Source organism: Pseudophryne corroboree, chromosome 7 (assembly GCF_028390025.1).
Source record: "Pseudophryne corroboree isolate aPseCor3 chromosome 7, aPseCor3.hap2, whole genome shotgun sequence".
Classification (NCBI taxonomy): Eukaryota; Metazoa; Chordata; class Amphibia; order Anura; family Myobatrachidae; genus Pseudophryne; species Pseudophryne corroboree.
In genome coordinates, this window is record NC_086450.1 from 438,497,558 (window position 1) to 438,517,335 (window position 19,778).

The window sequence follows — 19,778 nt, forward strand, 5'->3', positions numbered from 1 at the left end:
TGTATGTATGTATGTAATAAAATTATACTTTCACGGTGTGTGTGTCTTGTCTTTTTTTGGGTATTTTTTTAGTAGTAGTACTACAGGTACCAGCGGGCCCGTTTTTCCGTTGCATGCTAGTACTTGTGGTTCTCCAAGTACCAGCATGCGGGGGAGGCTTGCTGGGCCTTGTAGTACTGCTACTAAAAACAATATCTTTTCTTTTACAACAAAGGCTATCAGCCTCCCCATCCGCAGCCCATTGGATGGGGGGGGACAGCCTCGGGCTTCACCCCTGGCCCTTGGGTGGCTGGGGGGGGGGGACCCCTTGATTGAAGGGGTCCCCACTCCCCCAGGGTACCCCGGCCAGGAGTGACTAGTTGGATTTTTGATGCCACGGCCGCAGGGCACTATATAAAAGTGACCCCCGGCTGTGGCATTATCTGTCCAGCTAGTGGAGCCCGGTGCTGGTTTTAAAAATACGGGGGACCCCTACTCTTTTTGTCCCCCGTATTTTTGGGACCAGGACCAGGCGCAGAGCCCGATGCTGGTTGCTTAAATATGGGGGAACCCCTGTCATTTTTTTTCCCATATTTCGGCAACCAGGATCGGCTCAAAGAGCCCGAGGCTGGTTATGCTTAGGAGGGGGGACCCCACGCAATTTTTTTTGAAAAAATAAGCACTTTCCCACCCCTTCCCACTGATATACATGCACGGATCTCATGGATCCGTGCATGCCTATCCAATCACGAATAAAAAAAAAAGGTCTGTTTTTTTTTAGCACTTTTTTACGAGTTGTAATTTTTCACGGCAGTGTTTGTTTTTTTTTTGCTTTGCACTTCTTAGTAAATGACCGAGATTCATACTTAAACAGCCGCGTTTTGACCGATGGTGTATTCATTCGTAATTTTTTACTTGGACTTGCAAAAAATTACGAATGCCCTCATCTCTGCCGTGATTAGTGTTTAGTAAATTACCGAGATGACACTTTGATGAAAAAACGGCATCTCGGTCAAAATCGGGAGCTTAGTAAATTTCCCCCTCTGTGTCATAAGTATCTTCTTTATATTATGGTAATCATTTTACAGTGTAAACACCTGTTTAAATTGATTTCTGTGACACCGAGATCGGTGCCTCACGCTGCCCATTGTAAACGTGCGGAAGCAGGGGGCGGGGCCAAGCAGAGGGCTGTAAAAGCCCATTAAAAAAAGCACTGAAAGTGGCACCTATACAAGTGCCTCATAGCAGCAGGGACGTGCTTTCAGCCCATATGAAAGCACGCCCCTGTCTCTGTGATTGGGCACTGGGCAGCAGATTCAGCACTGACAGGGACTGCCAGTGCTGTACAGGGTGTGAGACAGAGAGATAGCGTCTGGCAGCCAGTCTGCTGCAGTGTGTCAGTGCATTTAGTTACAGTACACTGTGACACAGTTTAAAACTACAATTGCCCATATTGTTGTCTAGATCTTTCAGTAACTTAATAACGCCGCACCCACAGCGCTATTAAGTTAATGCATGGAAGCCCTGGGCAAAAATATTATATCAATTCCTGGTGGGCAGTGGCAATGCAAAAGAGCTTAAAGGCTGCCACCCACTAGGTGAAGACATCAGAACAGAAGCCCTAGGGAGAGAAAGCAGCCATAAAAAAGAGCTTACAGGCTGCTACTCCCTAGGCGAAGATGCTGGAAGCCCTGGTGGGCACCAGCTCGCCAGGCGAAGACGCCAGAAGCCCTGGTGGGTTGGAGGCTGGGCAAAAGAGCTATATGACCACCAGGCGAAGACGCCCGAAGCCCTCGTGGGCACCAGCCCACCAGGCGAAGACGTCGGAAGCCCTGGTGGGTTGGCGGCCGTGCAAAAGAGCTATATGGCCGCCAGGCGAAGACGCCGGAAACCCTGGTGGGTGCTAGCCCACCAAGTGAAGACATCGGAAGACCTGGTGGGTTCGCAGCCGTGCAAAAGAGCGATATGGCCGCCAGCCCGCCAGGCGAAGAAGCCAGAAGCCCTGGTGGGTTGGCAACTGCAAAAAAGAGCTATGTGGTCGCCAGTCCTCCAGGTGAAGATGCCGGAAGCCCTGGTGTGTTGGCGGACGCGAAAAAGAGCTATATGGCCACCAGCCCGCCAGGCGAAAACGGTGAAAGCCCTGGTGGGCGCCAGCCTGCCAGGTGATGACGTCGGAAGCCCTGGTGGGTTGGCGGCCATGCTATATGGCCGCCAGCCCGCCAGGCGAAGCTGCAGATAAATGATTAAAAAAGCCAGTGTTGTATTTTTATTTTAATATTTCCATTACAGAGGGACTATAGGTACCAGCGTGCCTTTAATACCCTGCATGCTGGTACTTGTGGTTCTCCAAGTACCAGCATAAGGGGCAGGCTTGCTGGGACATGTAGCCCCATGTAAAGGGCAATATTGCTTTTTGCACTTACACAACCTATCAACCCCGCACCCACCACCCAGGGGTGTGGAGGATGGGTGTAGTATGCCGGCATGCTGTCAGCGGTGCGAGCACAAAAGAACCCCTTTCGGGCTCACTGCGCTCACCACGTTGTGGACATGGTGGCACATTCTTCCTCTGGAAGGGGGTTGTGGACACCACAAGAAGAAGAGTAGTTGTCGGTATGCCGGCGGTCGGGATCCTGACCACCGGCAAATCAAATACCATTCGTGGGGGGTAGCTCCGTGCTTCAGCAAAGGCCTGGGGTACCCTGGAGAGGTGGACCTCTTTATTGGGGGGTCCCCACTTCCCTAGGAATCTCTGGCCTTTGATGACTAGTTAGGGGGGGCTGAATGCTTTGGCCACGTGACCCTGTAAAGTGTGTCTCCTGGCTGTGACATTACCCCCCTTGCTGGTGGAGCCTGGTGCTGGTTCTAAAAATATGGGGGACCCATACCGTTTTTTTCACCCATATATTTTAGAACCAGGCTGGCTCCTAGGGCCTGGTGCTGGTCCATTAAATAGGGGAGACCCCTACATGGTTTTTTTTTTTATATATTTATGTTTTATCCTGGACTGGCTCAAATATCCCAGGGATCAGGTGCAAACACAGGATTTTCAAAGGGGGGGGGGGGGGGGGGGTTCAATATATAGATATAGTAAGGATATACTCTGAACTCCGCTTATTCAATCAGTAACAGCGTGCCTGGTGTGCTCAGAAAACATGCAGGATATACAGTGTACATAGCAGCGGCACTCTCAAGTTATTATCATACAAATGAATGGGTTATCGTCCCACTGATGCAACAGTTTCGGTTTATTTCAACTGTCGTCAGGCTCAAAAAAGCCGAACGACTGTCGAAATAAACCGAAACGTTGAATCAATGGGATGCTAACCCGTTCATTTGTATGATAATAACCTGAGAGTGCTGCTGCTATGTACACCGAATAAATATATATATATATATATATTTATTAAAAAAGTGTATATATATATATATATATATATATATATATATACTGTGTGTGTGTGTATATATATATATATATATATATATATACACACACACACACAGTATATTAATATATATATATTATACACATGCTCTGTGTGTGTGTGTGTATATATATATATATATACATACATACACAGTATATGCTCACTGTGTATACATGTGTACACACACACATACTGTAGATTAATTGGCCAATGTCCTCAATGACAGATATATCCGCAGATAGATTGATCTGCAGGTACATCTTCAGGTGTATACCCACCTTAACACCTTTATATCATGAAATATGCATTCACCCACTGCCCTCCAGGGGGGTGGGGCATAGCACAGGGCTGAAAGGTTATTGTTAGGGAGGTGGGGATCCTATGTTGAGTCCCCACTTTCCAGGAAATTCCAGCCCTGGGAACTAGTTTGGGTCTGGTTAATGAGATAGGAAGGGATGTCTATGCTGTGTGTTCCCCCTGCTATGGCATTATCAACATGGCTGGATCAGTCTGGTGCTGGTCATTAGGAAATATGGGATACCTCATTTCGCCCACTCCCCCCCCCCCCCCCCTTTCCCTTTGCTGACTGACTTAGTAGAAAATCATACACAGTTCTTTAAAACCATATATTATTACAGGTATTATCCTTTATATGGCGCCACAAGGGTTCAGCGGTGCCCAATTACAGAGTACATAAACAAATAATGAAACAGGAAAACAGCAACTTACAGTTGATGACAATACAGGACAAGTACAGGGTAACTAAACATAGCTACATCAGCAGATGACCCTGGAATAAGGTGGCAGAAGACTGCTGGATTTGGTGCTGTTGAAGATTATTAAAGTAAGAATAAGCACATGAGGGAAGAGGGCCCTGCTCGTGAGAGCTTACAGGGGTCAATCCAATTAGGTGTGAGTCTACGAATGTAAAATTGTTACTTGAATTTTGCAGCCTTCACATAAATATGCTCACCTGCAGCTGGGGTTTGCAAACTATGCCAAATGCAATGTGAGAGAAGTGGGGAGACATCTCTAGACCCCAAAAAGTAGAATCATATAGAAGGCTGTAAGTTGGGTATAAGGAAAGTACTGGACACTTTAAAAAAGTGTCAAATGTGTACGCTTGCATTTTTCTTTAAATTGAAAAAATTGCGAGCAAAATAAATTTTATTTAAATAGAAGGAATTAAATGGAAAATGCCAAAATAAAAAGGGAAAAAGATTTTGGGGTAGTTTGAGGTGACTTTACATTTTTTTATTTTTATTTTATTTTATTTAATACTTTTGTGAAATTGTGGGTGCATTATTTAATGAAAAGGGTTTGAGGCCATGTTATTATTCTCAAAAATGTCACGGAATTATTGGCTCAATTAAGCTAATTTAAACATTTCCAAAATGCCTAACCTAGTCATGGGGATGGGGGGGTGTCCAAGAGGTTCTGAAGCAAGTCCCGACATTTTTACCATCAAATAAAAATGTTCCTGTTCTTTTTTACACCTCAGGGTAGTGAACAAAAAAATGCTAGTTTACTCTGCTTAAGTGTTAAGTTCCTAATTGGATTGCAAACTGAATCCGCAAATTTTTGGAGAAAATCGCAGCTCACACAAAGCTACTTTCACGTACTTGGATTGACCCCATAGATGTATGTGCGTACATGTCATTTTATTCATATTTGTTATTTTTTGTTCTGGATGTATTGTATATTTTTATTTTTATATAACTTTCTAGTAAATACATGTGTACTACATCAGCACTCTCTCCTTTTCGTTAGATTTGATAGCTGACTTCTAACTAGTTTGCAAAAATGGAAAACGTCATCATAGCAAACTTAAACTGTTTTCCAAGTTGGACTTTCAGGCAAAGCGGGGACTGATAACTAATGGAAGGCCAATGCCTAAGCTTAAGGGCCTACTTTAAACAGCAAGATGAAAGAACCAACGAAAAGACTGGTTGTGCGGCTGTGCTACGAGGAATCACCTTTACTGCTTTCCCTGCCTTCTCTTCACCACCGTCGACAATGTTTGGACTAGCACTGGATTTTGTGACTTAAAAAATCTGCCAAGGAGCCTGAGCAAACATGAAAAGTCAGTAATTCTTATCCAAAGCCAAATTACTTTAAAAACTTTTGGAACCTAAAGGATAGATCTGGCTTTGAATGAACAGTGGAGATTAAATATCAGCATGCATAATGCTAAGGTAAAGGAAAACCGGGAGATTTTAAAATCTCTTATTAATGCCACTTGTTTCCTAGCCAAACAGGAGTTAGCATTTCGTGGAAACGATGAGAGTGCAAGCTCTTTTAATTGTGGCAACTATGGGGGTCATTCTGAGTTGATCGCACACTGCAATTTTTTGCAGCCCGGGCGATCAACTAGACGCCACCTGTGGGGGAGTGGATTTTTGCATAGCAAGGCTGCGAACGCTTGTGCAGTCGAGCTATGCAAAAACATTTTGTGCCGTTTCTGATTAGCTCTGGACTTACCCACTGCGATGACTTCAGCCTGTCCGGTCCCGGAATAGATGTCAGACACCCGCCCTGCAAATGCCTGGATACGGCTGCGTTTTTGTCACCACTCCCAGAAAATGGTCAGTTGCCACCACGAAACGCCTTCCTCCTGTCAAGCTCGTTTTCTTCTTTAATTCCGTCGCTGCCCGGCGTTCCCATCTCCAGGCAGTGACATGCCTGTGTATAGTGCCCGCTGCGCATGCGCATTCCGGGCCCGTTCGTACAGCAGCGGAAAAAGGCAGCGTGCGAACGGGTTGGAATGACCCCCTATTCATACAGAATACAGAATGATGTAATTGAAGCAATTGGTGATGTGATACGAAATTACATGAAAGAGGAAATTAATGCAGCCCCATTTGTTGCAGTTGTAGTAGACGAGACAACAGATGTCACCAGCAAAGCCCAGCTCTCTGTGATTTTGCGTTATGTTGCTAAAAGTGAGGTAAAGGAGCCATTTTTGGGTTTTGATGATGTGAGTGAAGATAAACAAGCACCGGCTATTGCTGAATATCTTTTGGGAGTGTTGGAGAAATACAACTGTGTTAAAAAGCTGGTAGCTCAGACCATGGGCGGATCCAGAAAAAAATGACAGGGGGGGCACCATGACTTGGGGGGTACTTTGTGTGCCAAAGGCAAGCACGCTCCTGGGAAAGTGGGTGTGGCCCACAATAATAAGCGTGGCTTCAAAGGGAATGCTGTATCCATGAGCTAGTGGGTGACAGGAATGGTAGACACGGAGACACAGTGGGTGACAGGGTAAAGTTGACATGGAGAGGGAGAGGGTGATGCTTTGAAGAGGGTAACAGGAGAGAGAGGCGAATGTCGAGATAGTGATGCAGGGGAAAGGCAGTGTGTGAAAGGAGAGGGTGACAAGGAGAGGAAGTGGATGATGAGAGGGAGAAGGTGACGGCAGAGGCAGTAGGAGACAGGGAGAGGTAGTGGGTGACATTAAAAGGGTGACAGAGAGAGGCAATGGATGACACCAGGTAGAGGTTGACGGGGAGAGGCAGTGGATGATATATAGGGGGGCACTGGGCTGAATGGGAAAGAGGCAGTGACATGGTGGGAAGGGGTGGCACTATGTTGGAGAAGGGGGTACACTGGGCTTAATAAGGGAGGGAATACCCAGGGCTGGTAGGGTGGGAGACATTGGGATGGGAGGGGGGTCAGTGAGATGGTGGGGGACGCTAGGCAGGATGGGAAGGGGTCAGGGGGATCCCTGTGACTGAACTGGCAGGTAGGTTCTGGGTGGGGGGGCAATGACATCGATGGGCGCAGTGGGCTGGTGGGGGGCACACAAATAATTACCCCTACCCACTGATATACCACCCCTGTACCCCCACACTACACTGTTAATGGCCCCCTGCTATGGAAACTGTTCCCTGGTACTGGCATTGAGAAGAGTGGATGGAAGGTACCAGGGGTAGGATGGGGAGCGGACCTTTACCTGATGACAGATATGGAGATCTGGGTGCAGGCAGGGAGCAGCAGGATGCTGGCCGCAGTCACACTCTGCAGCCAGATGGCGGGAGGAGCTGGAGACCTGGGTGCAGGCGTGGATCAAGACGTCGGTCACAGCAGCAGGATGCCGGCCGCAGTCACATTCAGGACGGGCGGAGGAGCTGGAGATCCGGGTGCAGGCAGAGAGCAGGATGCCGGCAGCACTCACAGCAGCAGGACGCGGACCGGACAGGGGGGGACTTCAGCGCAGTCTAGCCTAGCAACAGGACTGCACCATCTCCCCCCGTACTGCAGGGGCCGCCGCCGCGGAGATTGGAGCGTCCCATTTTCCCATTCAGTGTGCTGCACTATCAATGAAAAAAAATATCTTCTAAACGACAGGGGGGGGGGGGCACGTGCCTTGGTGCCCCCCCTCCCTGGATCCGCCACTGGCTCAGACATATGACGGAGCCTCTGTGATGGCATCAGATCTTCATGGGGTGCAGGCCAGGATTGAAGAAAAGATACCTGTAGCTATGTTTATCCATTGTTATGCACAAATTAAATCTGGTGCTCATGCATTCAGCAAAATGTATGCCTCAGTGTAACACTTTTTTTTTTTAAATACTTGAGGGACTTTCCGGATTTTTCAGTAAGTCGACCATGCACACTCACCTACTTGATGATGTTGTGAAGCGACGTTTACCAAGAGCAGCGCCCATGAAATGGAGCTCAAATTCCAGACTAGTGCAGACAATCAACATGTACCAATCTAATATATGTGCTATGTTTAAGATTATGAAAGAAAATCCTTGAGACTGGGACAATGACACCCTGTACATAGCCAAGGTATATGATCTCTGGCTGTCAAAAGCATCCACATGTCTCTTCATAGTGGCATATGAGGGCATTTTCATTGAAACTGGTGCACTCTTTCGTGTGCTGCAGAATAAAATAATGGACATTGGATTCTGCTGTGCACAAATCCGCAACCCGATGGGAGCAGTAGAACGCCAGAAACAAGAGTTTGACAGTTTTTATAATCAATTTGAGCAGAAATTTGTCACCCTTGGCCTGACAGACAATGCCCAAAGCAACCAGGTAATGAGAGATGAGAGGAAAAGAATGTTTTATAACATTCTGGACAATATCAGTGTTCAAATGAAAGCTAAGTGTGACCATTTCGCTGAGCTAAGTTTCCTAGGTTTGGTTGAGTGCACAAAATTTTATATGTCCCAACATTTTGACGACACCAAACTGCAGAGGTTATCAAAATATGCAAAATACTTTGACTTTGTTAGACTAAAGACTGATCTTAGTGGCTTGTACAGCTCAGAAATGGTGAGGAACAAATGCAAATCACCCACACAGCTCCTCAGCTTTGTGACCGAGAATAATCTTGTGCAAACAGTTCCCAAAGCGACAAAGTTACTCCAACTGGTGCTCACTATACCAGTGACAATAGTGTCCATTGAAAGGTCCTTCTCTGCTTTGAAATGACTCAAAACATAAACTAGGAATAAGACTGATCAAGAGCAACTTTCATCCCTGGCAATCATCTCTATTGAGATGGAGAGACTTTTAAAACTAAAAGAAAATAGAGAAGACTTCTACAACAAAGTCACTGATAGCTTTATTTAGAAGGATAGGTTAATGGACTTCATTTACAAGTAAAGGTCAGGCCATACAATGTATGTTTTCATTTGAATAACTTTGAATAGTGGAACTGCATTCATAAAGCTGTATGCTCATTTAAATATGTCTTACTGTTTGTTCTTAACTGGAATAAATTAGATTATTTACAGGACTATAACCACCTATTGCAATAATCAATACATCTTGAGTTGTTCAAATACAGGTGAATGTATTTCTAGTTATTGTGCTGTTGGCTTTGAGTATTCTTGTGCTGTAAATCCTATTGAGATACAGGATAATGTATGTACTTAGGCAACCTGCCAATCGAATGGTGGAGTTAAGATACCTCTTTCAGGTCCATAGTATATGTGTGTGTAAATCTGGCTCTGATACCAGCCAGGGCCTCACCAGCAACTGACCTCACCGCACACCACTACCCTATAGCGCCCTCATCAACAGTACCTACGCTTTGCTGTTCTCCATCAGCATTTCTAGTTTCAGGCCATACTCTTCAGCCTTTCCACAGCTCCAATGGTGTTTACCAAACTCATGGCAGTGATGGCGGCTCACCTTCATTGGCAGGGAATCAGAATACTCCCTTACCTATATGACCTCCTTCCTGCAAACTCTTGAGAGGTCCTTCGCCATCATCTCCAGGTGACTCTGACATTTCTCCAGAGTCATGGTTGGTTGATCAACTGGAATAAGTCCTTTCTCATTTCATCTCAGAGGAAGTGGACCAGTGGAAAAGGTAACCATGGCAACCAATCAGCATCTACCTACCAATTTATAGAATGTACTTGATAAATGCTAAGTCACATCTGATTGGTTGCTATGGGCAACTCCTCCACTGGTCTATTTCTCCATTATTTTCACTGCTTGATACATCAACCTCAAAGAAAGGCGGACATTTCCACTTACAATAAACCTCTCACCCATATACAGTGGAGTCAGCCATTTTGCGGGCTGAGTCAGTATTCCTGGGAATACAGCTTATCAGATCACTTGAAACTTGTGGCACAGAGTACCTCAGGTATGGTACTGATTTCCTGTGTATTGATACACTGCATTCAGAAAATGCTAGTTATGGCTATCGATGACTGAATGCTGGGCATGCGTAGACCTCTCATCAGGGAGCCGCCAAAGTTTTCTCAAAACTGGGTGCCCTCATCGATGGTGCAGATGGAGCCATGTTCAATAATTAAAACTCGCAATACATCTAAGATACCAAAGTATGCATCATAAATGGTCCACGGCTAGCCTCTCTTTCCATCACTCCTCTTTACCACTAATGCTATGCTAGAAGTAGTATATCTGGACGAAGAAAGGCATTGGGTAGTAAACGCCAATCTTTAATGACAATAAGACATTGCTAAAGGAATAAGTAAATTTACAGGGAGGTCACGGCTTATAAACAGTCGTATCTTAGATATGCTCTTCTTCCAGTACATCCCTGTTATTTCAGTACAGATTTATTTATTTTTTATCACTTCATCTTCCTGTGTCCACAAAACTTTGAGCGTATCCTGGAGTCTTGATTTTTCATTTAACAGATTTGATTATTCCAATGTAAAAATTTTCTATGTACGTGCAAATCCTACAACACACTCAGCTTCATATTTGGCCAGACACTAGATAGGATCGTGACATAATTCTGTTTGCATTATGTATGCTGTACAGTCACCTTCAAGAACACATAACCAGTACTACACTCATGAAGAGAATGGATCTGTGTAGTTGCCAATAACAACAGGAATCTTACATTTACAGACAATATAAGATACCCTGCAGAAAGAGCTGACAGGTTATTTTATTTAGAATATTATTCTACTCTTCAAAAGCTGCTGTTCCCAAATTTCGTGTTGGAAACTTTTGAACTGAATTCCATGTAGTACTCCATGTTGTCCACTAGCTGTCTCTCTTTACATTGGGGTGTTCTCAGCAACTGGTTGCTAAGTAACCAGAGATCAATGGGCCTAATTCAGACCTGATCACAGCAGCAAAATTGTTCTCTAATGGGCAAAACCATGTGCACTGCAGGTGTGACAGATATAACATTTGCAGAGAGAGTTAGATTTGGGTGGGTTATTTTGTTTCTGTGCAGGGTAAATACTGGCTGCTTTTTTTTTACACTGCAATTTAGATTTCAGTTTAAACACACTGCAGTGCACATGGTTTTGCCCATTAGAGAACAATTTTTTGCTGCTGCAATCAGGTCTGAATCAGGCCCAATGTCTTCCATGGTCTTTAGCACTTCTGAGGCAAATGGTAATGAGTAGGGAGCAGTGATACCAAGGCACCATTGTCAGCTCACCAGCACCAATATATATTTTTTTCCATTGGGGTCCACAGTAGAGCTACATGATATACATTGGGTAGTAGGTGGTTCAGAGGATTGGGCACCAAATGGTTAATCTTTTGGGCTCCTAGTGTGCTTCGATCCAGCCTCCCTATAACCTCGCCTCCTGGCCCAGGAGTTCTTTTTAGCCACAAGCTTTTGTTTTGTGAAACTAATTTTTAAAACATGTTTTTGTATCTTGACACAATATCAGCCACAAATATGTATTACTAGCTGAATACCCGTGCTTTGCTACGGGATGAGGATGGTAAATGAGAAATATAGTTGTTCGTAAATTTATGTTGGTTGTAGATCTAGTATATAGGCATATCTTGCTTCCCTGACCAACTTTGTGTAGTGGCCAGACCCCTTTTTATTCCCCCAAGGTACCCTGCTCTTCCCACTATACAACTCTCAGTCTGTGGCTTCCTGCTGCCTCCATTCCCCTTCTCACATCATGTCAGTGCCACTATCACATGCAGCCCTGTCCTCACTGACATACCATGAATGTCCTGATATAGTCTTTGCTGCTGGCCCACCACTAGGGGTGTGTTACCCCCACAGTGTTGTTCCCATATTGTAAGTCATATGTGAACCAATTTTTGTGTACTTTGCTCTAGCCATTCCGGAGTTATGCTGTCTCCTGATATACTCTGTGCTGCTGTCCCCCCCTAAGGGTGCTAGGGGTGTGTTACCCCCACAGTGTTTATTCTCAGATTGTAAGTCATATGTGTACCAAGTTTGGTGTAAATTGCTACAGGCATTTCGGAGTAATGCTGGAATATAAATACATACATACATACATACAGTATATACACACATCCTTTTTTGTGATTTCCGTGGATGGACAGTGACATTTGTAAAACTGGTTCTTAGCAAGCACCTGGGACCTAAAGAGAAGCTACCTGCCAAGTTTCAAGATTGTAGGCCTTGTGGTTTAAGAGATTTTGTGATGAGTCAATCACTGAGTCAATCTCCTTTTTTTCCTTTTATTTACATAGATTAGTACATCGGTACAGCACACAGAAAGGTGAATGAAAACGAGGATAGTGTGCTGATACACTGTGCTAATAACAGTGGAAATTAAGGGCCTAATTCAGACTTGATCGCTCGCTAGGGTTTTTTTGCGCTGATGCAAACAGATAGTCGCCGCCCATAGGGGGAGTGTATTTTCGCTTTGCAAGTGTGCGAACGCATTTGTAGCAGAGCTGTATGAACAGATCTTGTGCAGTCTCTGAGTAGCCCAGGATTTACACGGCCGATGCAAACACTTCAGCCTGTCCGGTACTGGAATTTACATCAGGAACCCTCCCTGCTAATGCTTGGACACGACTGCGTTTTTCCATCCTCTCCCAGAAAACGGTCAGTTGACACCCACAAATGGCTTCTTCCTGTCATTCGCCTTGCAATCGCCCGTGCGGATGGATTCTTCGCACAAACCCATTGTTGAACGGCAATCTACTTTGTCCAGCCCCTAAGTGTGCAGTTGAATATAGTTATAAAATAAAGGTGAACAACGCCAATCACTGTGGGCAATAAAAATATATTGGAATGTCTAGTAACACTAAGAAAGCCCTGATAAATAGAACAAGGGTTTGAGAAAATATAGCCTAACAATTTGTATTCCTGAAAAAAGAGAAACACCTCCAGTGTATTAATAAAAGCACCTGATATATACATCCATCACAGCATCTGGGCCGCGCGGGCATCTGTGGCCCCATTCACTACAATGAGAGCGTCTATGTGCACCACCATAAAGGGGCTAGGCGCTGGATCACCTAGTCCCGCCGGGAGTGCATGTCTGTGATGGAGTGGCACTAGATGAGGATTACTGATGAACTGGTTGTGTTTCGCATAATCACCAGGGACATTGAATGCATAAATTCTCATACGACCCAAGTAGTAGATATAGGGGGTAATTCTGAGTTGATCGCAGCAGGAATTTTGTTAGCAGTTGGGCAAAACCATGTGCACTGTAGGGGAGGCAGATATAACATGTGCAGAGAGAGTTAGATTTGGGTGGGGTGTGTTCAGTCTGCAATCTAAATTGCAGTGTAAAAATAAAGCAGCCAGTATTTACCCTGCACAGAAACAAAATAACCCACCCAAATCTAACTCTCTCTGCACATGTTATATCTGCCTCCCCTGCAGTGGACATGGTTTTGCCCAATTGCTAACAAAATTCCTGCTGCGATCAACTCAGAATTACCCCCATAGTGCAACTTTTTATCAAATTTTATTGATTTTGACAGGTCCACACGCCCCCTTTGATATCACGTTTATTCAGTTTGATATCAACTTTATATAAAGTTGATATCAAGTTTATAGAGCTTGATATCAAACTGCATTAAAAGTTAATTGCTTTGAATGTCACGTGACGCCAGTCACAGAAAGTCTGACAGATAATCAGCGAGTTATTGTGTTAAATACATCACTGTTAATTTTAACATAAGCGCTGATACACATTATGGCACAAGAAAAATATATTTAAAAAGAACACAAATGTGGTATCACATTCCATCAGCTAATATTTCACACCTGCTTGCACATGGAACGATTTAAGGATATTCAATATCCTGTAAAAATAGTGTTGATTTTAATTACCACGTCCATGCATGAGTAATGATAACAGAGCAAATTACAAAAGTCTTAGATGTATGCAGTAGCACTCATCAAATAAAAAACACCATAATTAATGTTGGCAGAGCACAGCTTGGCACAATTATAGCATGATCTATAACCATTAGGGGTCCGGTGGTGTATCAACTACAGCCTGTCCAGCGCCGTTCTTGTTAATGACAGACAAAATAACAAATGCATCTGATTATCCATAATGTACATAATGGGGGTCATTCCGAGTTGTTCGCTCGTTATTTTTTTGTTGCAACGGAGCGATTAGTCGCTAATGCGCATGCGCAATGTCCGCAGTGCGACTGCGCCAAGTTAATTTGCTATGCAGTTAGGAATTTTACTCACGGCATTACGAGGTTTTTTCTTCGTTCTGGTGATCGTAATGTGATTGACAGGAAGTGGGTGTTTCTGGGCGGAAACAGGCCGTTTTATGGGAGTGTGTGAAAAAACGCTACAGTTTCTGGGAAAAACGCGGGAGTGGCTGGAGAAACAGAGGAGTGTCTGGGCGAACGCTGGGTGTGTTTGTGACGTCAAACCAGGAACGACAAGCACTAAACTGATCGCACTGGCAGAGTAAGTCTCGAGCTACTCAGAAACTGCACAGAGAAGTCTTTTCGCAATATTGCAAATCTTTCGTTCGCAATTTTGATAAGCTAATATTCACTCCCAGTAAGTGGCGGCTTAGCGTGTGCAAAGCTGCTAAAAGCAGCTTGCGAGCGAACAACTCGGAATGACCCCCAATGTATTAATCTTTGCAAAGAATATGGTCTATGTTTTGCCTCAAAATTAAATTGTTAAACAGCACTGTAACACATTATGAAGCGATTAAAGACCTCTTTTAAATATATATATCTCAATGGCTGTGAGATGCAAACCTTTGCAACGATCATGTGTGACATCTACAGGGTAATGTTGTGCACCAAAATTATTTTTTATTTATTTTTTTAATTAGCCATGGCTGATCTAACAACAACAGCTTACAAGACCTGTGTTGCTTCAGATAAGGACTTTCAGTATTGTCCCTGTTACTAAAGCACAATAGTTTAAATAGAAGTACAGGAGTATAGAATGACATAATCTCATAAATGGTAAATTATAAGTATTTGGTTTTGTTTGGAAGCGTGAAACACCATAGTTATGATGGCACCAAGAAATTGTATATTCATTGTAACTGAAAATAAATATAATACTTAATAATTTATATGTCCAAAGTGTATATGCTTAAAATCCCCACCCTCTATCCTGGAAATGTGGGCCAGCATATCACAGGTTCATGTGGGCTAGTTGGCTCATAGCCAGGGCTATAAGATTGGGACACAGCTCTGAGAAAGAATTTCAACTGAAGCCACATTGCTATACACACAACATTGCGGTAAGTGTAATTGTTATTATAATATTCATTCTTATTATTATCATTATAAATATTATTATTATTATTATTATTATTATTATAGCTCTAACTTGATTGTGACATGTATGGTGTATTTAAAAAGTGTTTCACACTGGTGCTAACCTGTCTATGAATTATAAAATAACATATTTTAATATGAGGGGACATATGTGTATTTTTAAGTTTAATGTCCAATGTATGCTGTATTTAAAACTGTGTGTTTTGGAAATACATAGATTTTTACGAGTTTTATCCATCTAAATGATACATTGTCTAGAACGATAGAAAAATAGAGAAAATAAAATCATTATTATTATTATTATTATTATTATTATTATAATAGCTTTAACTTGATTGTGACGTGTATGGTGTATTTAAAAAGTGTATCACACTGATGTGGTAATAGTGACATTATAGCTCTAACTTGATTATGATGTGAGGTGTCATATGTGTATTTTTAAGTTCCATGTCTAATGTATGTTGTATTTAAAATGGCGTGTTTTGGAAATACATAGATTTTCTCTTACGTCCTAGAGGATGCTGGGGTCCACATTAGTACCATGGGGTATAGACGGGTCCACTAGGAGCCACTGGCACTTTAAGAGTTTAATAGTGTGCGCTGGCTCCTCCCTCTATGCCCCTTCTACCAGACTCAGTTTAGAAAATGTGCCCAGAGGAGCCGGTAACAGCTAGGGGAGCTCTACAGAGCTACTTTAGTTTTATTATTTTCTAAGAAATAATTTGGCACAGGGAAGCTGCTGGCAACAGCCTCCCTGCTTTGTGGGACTAAGGGGGAATAGTGTCCACCCTGAGGAGTTCGAGCCACTATCTCTGCTGACAGGACACTGAGCTCCTGAGGGTGATGATCGTTAGCCGCCCCAGGTGACCGCTCACTCCCGCAGCATGCTGCCACCCCCTTACAGAGCCAGAAGATTCCAGTGGCTTGTGAGTCACCAGCCCCCCTGGCAAGCGGGGAGCCGGTGTGAAGATGGCGGCAACAGAGTGGGAGCGCATTAATAACTGCACTCCAGAGGCTCAGCGGTACATAGTGCAGCACTGTGAGGGGTGCCCTGAGCCAGTGCCTATACCCTACACTGGTAACCAACCTATCAGGGACCTCAGTTACGCTGCCAACAACATTCCTCAGGCCAGTATAAGGAAGTGAAGAGCAGGAAGCAGCGCAATGTTCAGGGAGTGGAGCTTCTCCTCAGGGCGGACCCTGCAGCGTTCAGCACCATTTTCCTGCCTGCAGATACAGTACAGAGACGCTGACAGGGAGAGCTGTCCCTCCACACAACTCCAGCTATCCTGTGTGGTACCAGGGGGTTGTAGAAGGGGGAGGGAGGCTGTGTAAATACTGTGTAGTCTATTAAGGTACTCCGTAAGTGCCAGTTAGTTGTATTATATCTACCTAGGAAAGTGCTGTGTGTGGGTTGGCTCCAATCTCTGTGTTTCTCTGTTGCATACTTGGGGGAAAACTGTCTGACATTTTCCTGTGTGTGTGTGTGTGGGTATTTGTTTCTCACATAGCCATGTCTAGGGACTCTGGGGGTCATTCCGAGTTGATCACTAGCTGCCGTTGTTCACAGCGCAGCGATCAGGCTAAAAATCGGCATTTCTGTGCATGCGTATGCTCCGCAATGCGCAAGCACAGCGTACGGGTACAAAACCCGTTGTGGTTGTGCACAGGTTCTAGTGAAGTTTTCAGTCGCACTGCTGGCAGCAAGAAGATTGACAGGAAGGAGGTGTTTCTGGGTGTCAACTGACCGTTTTCAGGGAGTGTTTGCAAAAACGCAGGCGTGTCTGAAAAAATGCAGGCGTGGCTGGGCGTTTGCTGGGCGGGTGTATGACGTCAAATCCGGACACGAATAGGCTGAAGTGATCACAAGCGCTGAGTAGGTTCAGAGCTACTCAGAAATGACACAAACTGTTTTTGCAGAGCTCGGCTGCACATGCGTTTGCACTTCTGCTAAGCTAAAATACACTCCTCAGTGGGCGGTAGCATAGCGCTTGCACGGCTGCTGAAACTAGTTAGCGAGCAATCAACTCGGAATGACCCCCTCTGTGTCTTATGCTGTAGAGGACATTTCCTCTCTGGAGGAATCCATTCCATGTGCACAGGAATGTAATGTTTTGTCTCAGATCCCTATTACTGAGCCTATGTGGTTGACCTCTATTAAGGGAATGATCTCTCAGATCTCTAATAGGGTAGCTCATACTGAGACTGAAACTCAGGTATTAAAGCAGTCTATGGCAATTTGGTCAGGTTCTGTACCTATTCCTTCAAAATCACCTAGTATATTCCCAGAAAAACATGCACTTGCCCAGATTATGCAAGATGACACCGATGCCAACTCTGACATGGCAGACGTTGATGGGGATGTGCTGAGGGGGGCGGCGTCCCTGGCTAAAGGGATGCAGCTCATGATTGAGGCTATTAGAGATGTGTTAAACATTTCTGACATAACACCTGAGCAGGTTGAGGAGGCTTACTTCACAGATAATAAGAAAGCCTTGCTAACCTTCCCTGCGTCTAAAGAATTAAATGCTTTTATATGAAAAATCCTGGAAAAACCCGGAGAAAAAATTCCAGATTCCCAAAAGGGTTTTGGTTGCCTTTCCCTTCCCTGAGGAGGATATAAAAATTTGGGAAAACCCACCCATAGTTGACATATCTGTTTACATACTGTCAAAGAAGGTGGTTTTACCTGTCCCTGGATATACCGCATTAAAAGAACCGGCTGATCGTAAGATTGACACTACGCTCAAATCCATATACACTGCTTCAGGGGTGGCATTAAGGCCCACTATTGCCTGTGCATGGATTTCAAAAGCTATAGTAAAGTGGTCAGGCACCTTACTAGAGGACTTGGATACAATAGACAGAAGTGACATTGAACTGTTTTTACATAACATACAGGATTCTGCGGGGTTCATGGTGGAATCCATGAAGGACCTGGGTATGCTGACTGCAAGGATATCTTCCATGTCTGTCTCAGCTCGCTGGGGACTCTGGCAATGCCAATGGTCTGCAGACGCGGAATCCAGGAGAAGTGTGGAGAACCTACCTTACACAGGTCAGGCACTATTTGGGAAAGCATTGTATGCGTGGCATTCCACAGCAACTGCGGGTAAGTCACCTTTTCTTGCCTCAGCTATGCCTTCTATGAAGAAACCCTTTTCTTTATCTGCATCGCAGTCCTTTCGGATGGCTAAGACAAAAAAGTCCAAACTCCTTCCACCTTCTTTAGAGGTGGTCGTGCAAAATCCAAAAAATCCTGCACCTGCCGGCTCCCAGGACCAGAAGCCTGCTTCTGGTTCCTCAAAAGCCTCAGCATGATGGTGGGCCGCGAAGCCTGGAAGACGGACTGGTGGGTGTGAGGCTCAGATGTTTCAGCCACGTCTGGGTGTTATCTGGCCTGAATCCCTGGGTACAGGACATTGTGTCCCAGGGGTACAGACTGGAGTTGCAAGAACTCCCGCCTCACCGATTCTTCAAATCAGGCTTGCCGGCTTTGCTGGCAGACAGGGCCATCCTACAGGAGGCCATCCAAAAATTAGAAAAGTCAGAGGTCATTGTCCCTGTTCCACCTCATATGCAAAACAAGGGTTACTATTCAAACCTTTTTGTGGTACTGAAACCGGATGGTTCAGTCAGACCGATTTTGAATTTGAAATTGTTAAATCCTTATCTGAGGGAGTTCAAGTTCAAAATGGAGTCTCTGAGAGCGGTGATCTCAGGTCTGGAGGAGGGAGAGTTTCTGGTATATATCAAGGATGTGTACCTCCACATTCCAATTTGGCCACCGCACCAGGCTTATCTCAGATTTGCACTGCTAGACAGTCTCTATCAATTTCAGGCACTGCCATTCGGCCTCTCCACAGCACCAAGGGTGTTCACCAAGGTGATGGCAGAGATGATGGTCCTCCTCCGCAAACAGAAGGTGTACATAATTCCATATCTGGGCAATCTGCTGATAAAGGCATCGACCAGGGAAAAGTTGTTACGGTCCACTACTCTCATGACTCGTCTGCTCAGGGAACATGGTTGGATCCTGAACATTCCAAAGTCACATTTGGATCCGACAAGGAGGTTGTCTTTCCTGGGTATGATCCTCGACATGGAAGTGCAGAGGGTGTTTCTGCCGGAGGAGAAAGCATTGGTGATTCAAACTATGGTCCAGGATGTCTTGAAGCCAGCCCGGGTATTGGTTCATCAGTGCATTCGCCTTCTGGGGAAGATGGTTGCCTCCTACGAGGCTCTACTGTATGGAAGATTTCATGCTCGATCCTTCCAACTGGATCTCCTGGACAAGTGGTCGGGGTCTCATCTACATTTACACCTGAGGATACATCTGTTGCCGAAATCAAGGATTTCACTCCTCTTGTGGCTGCAACTGTCTCACCTTCTGGAGGGCCGCAGGTTCGG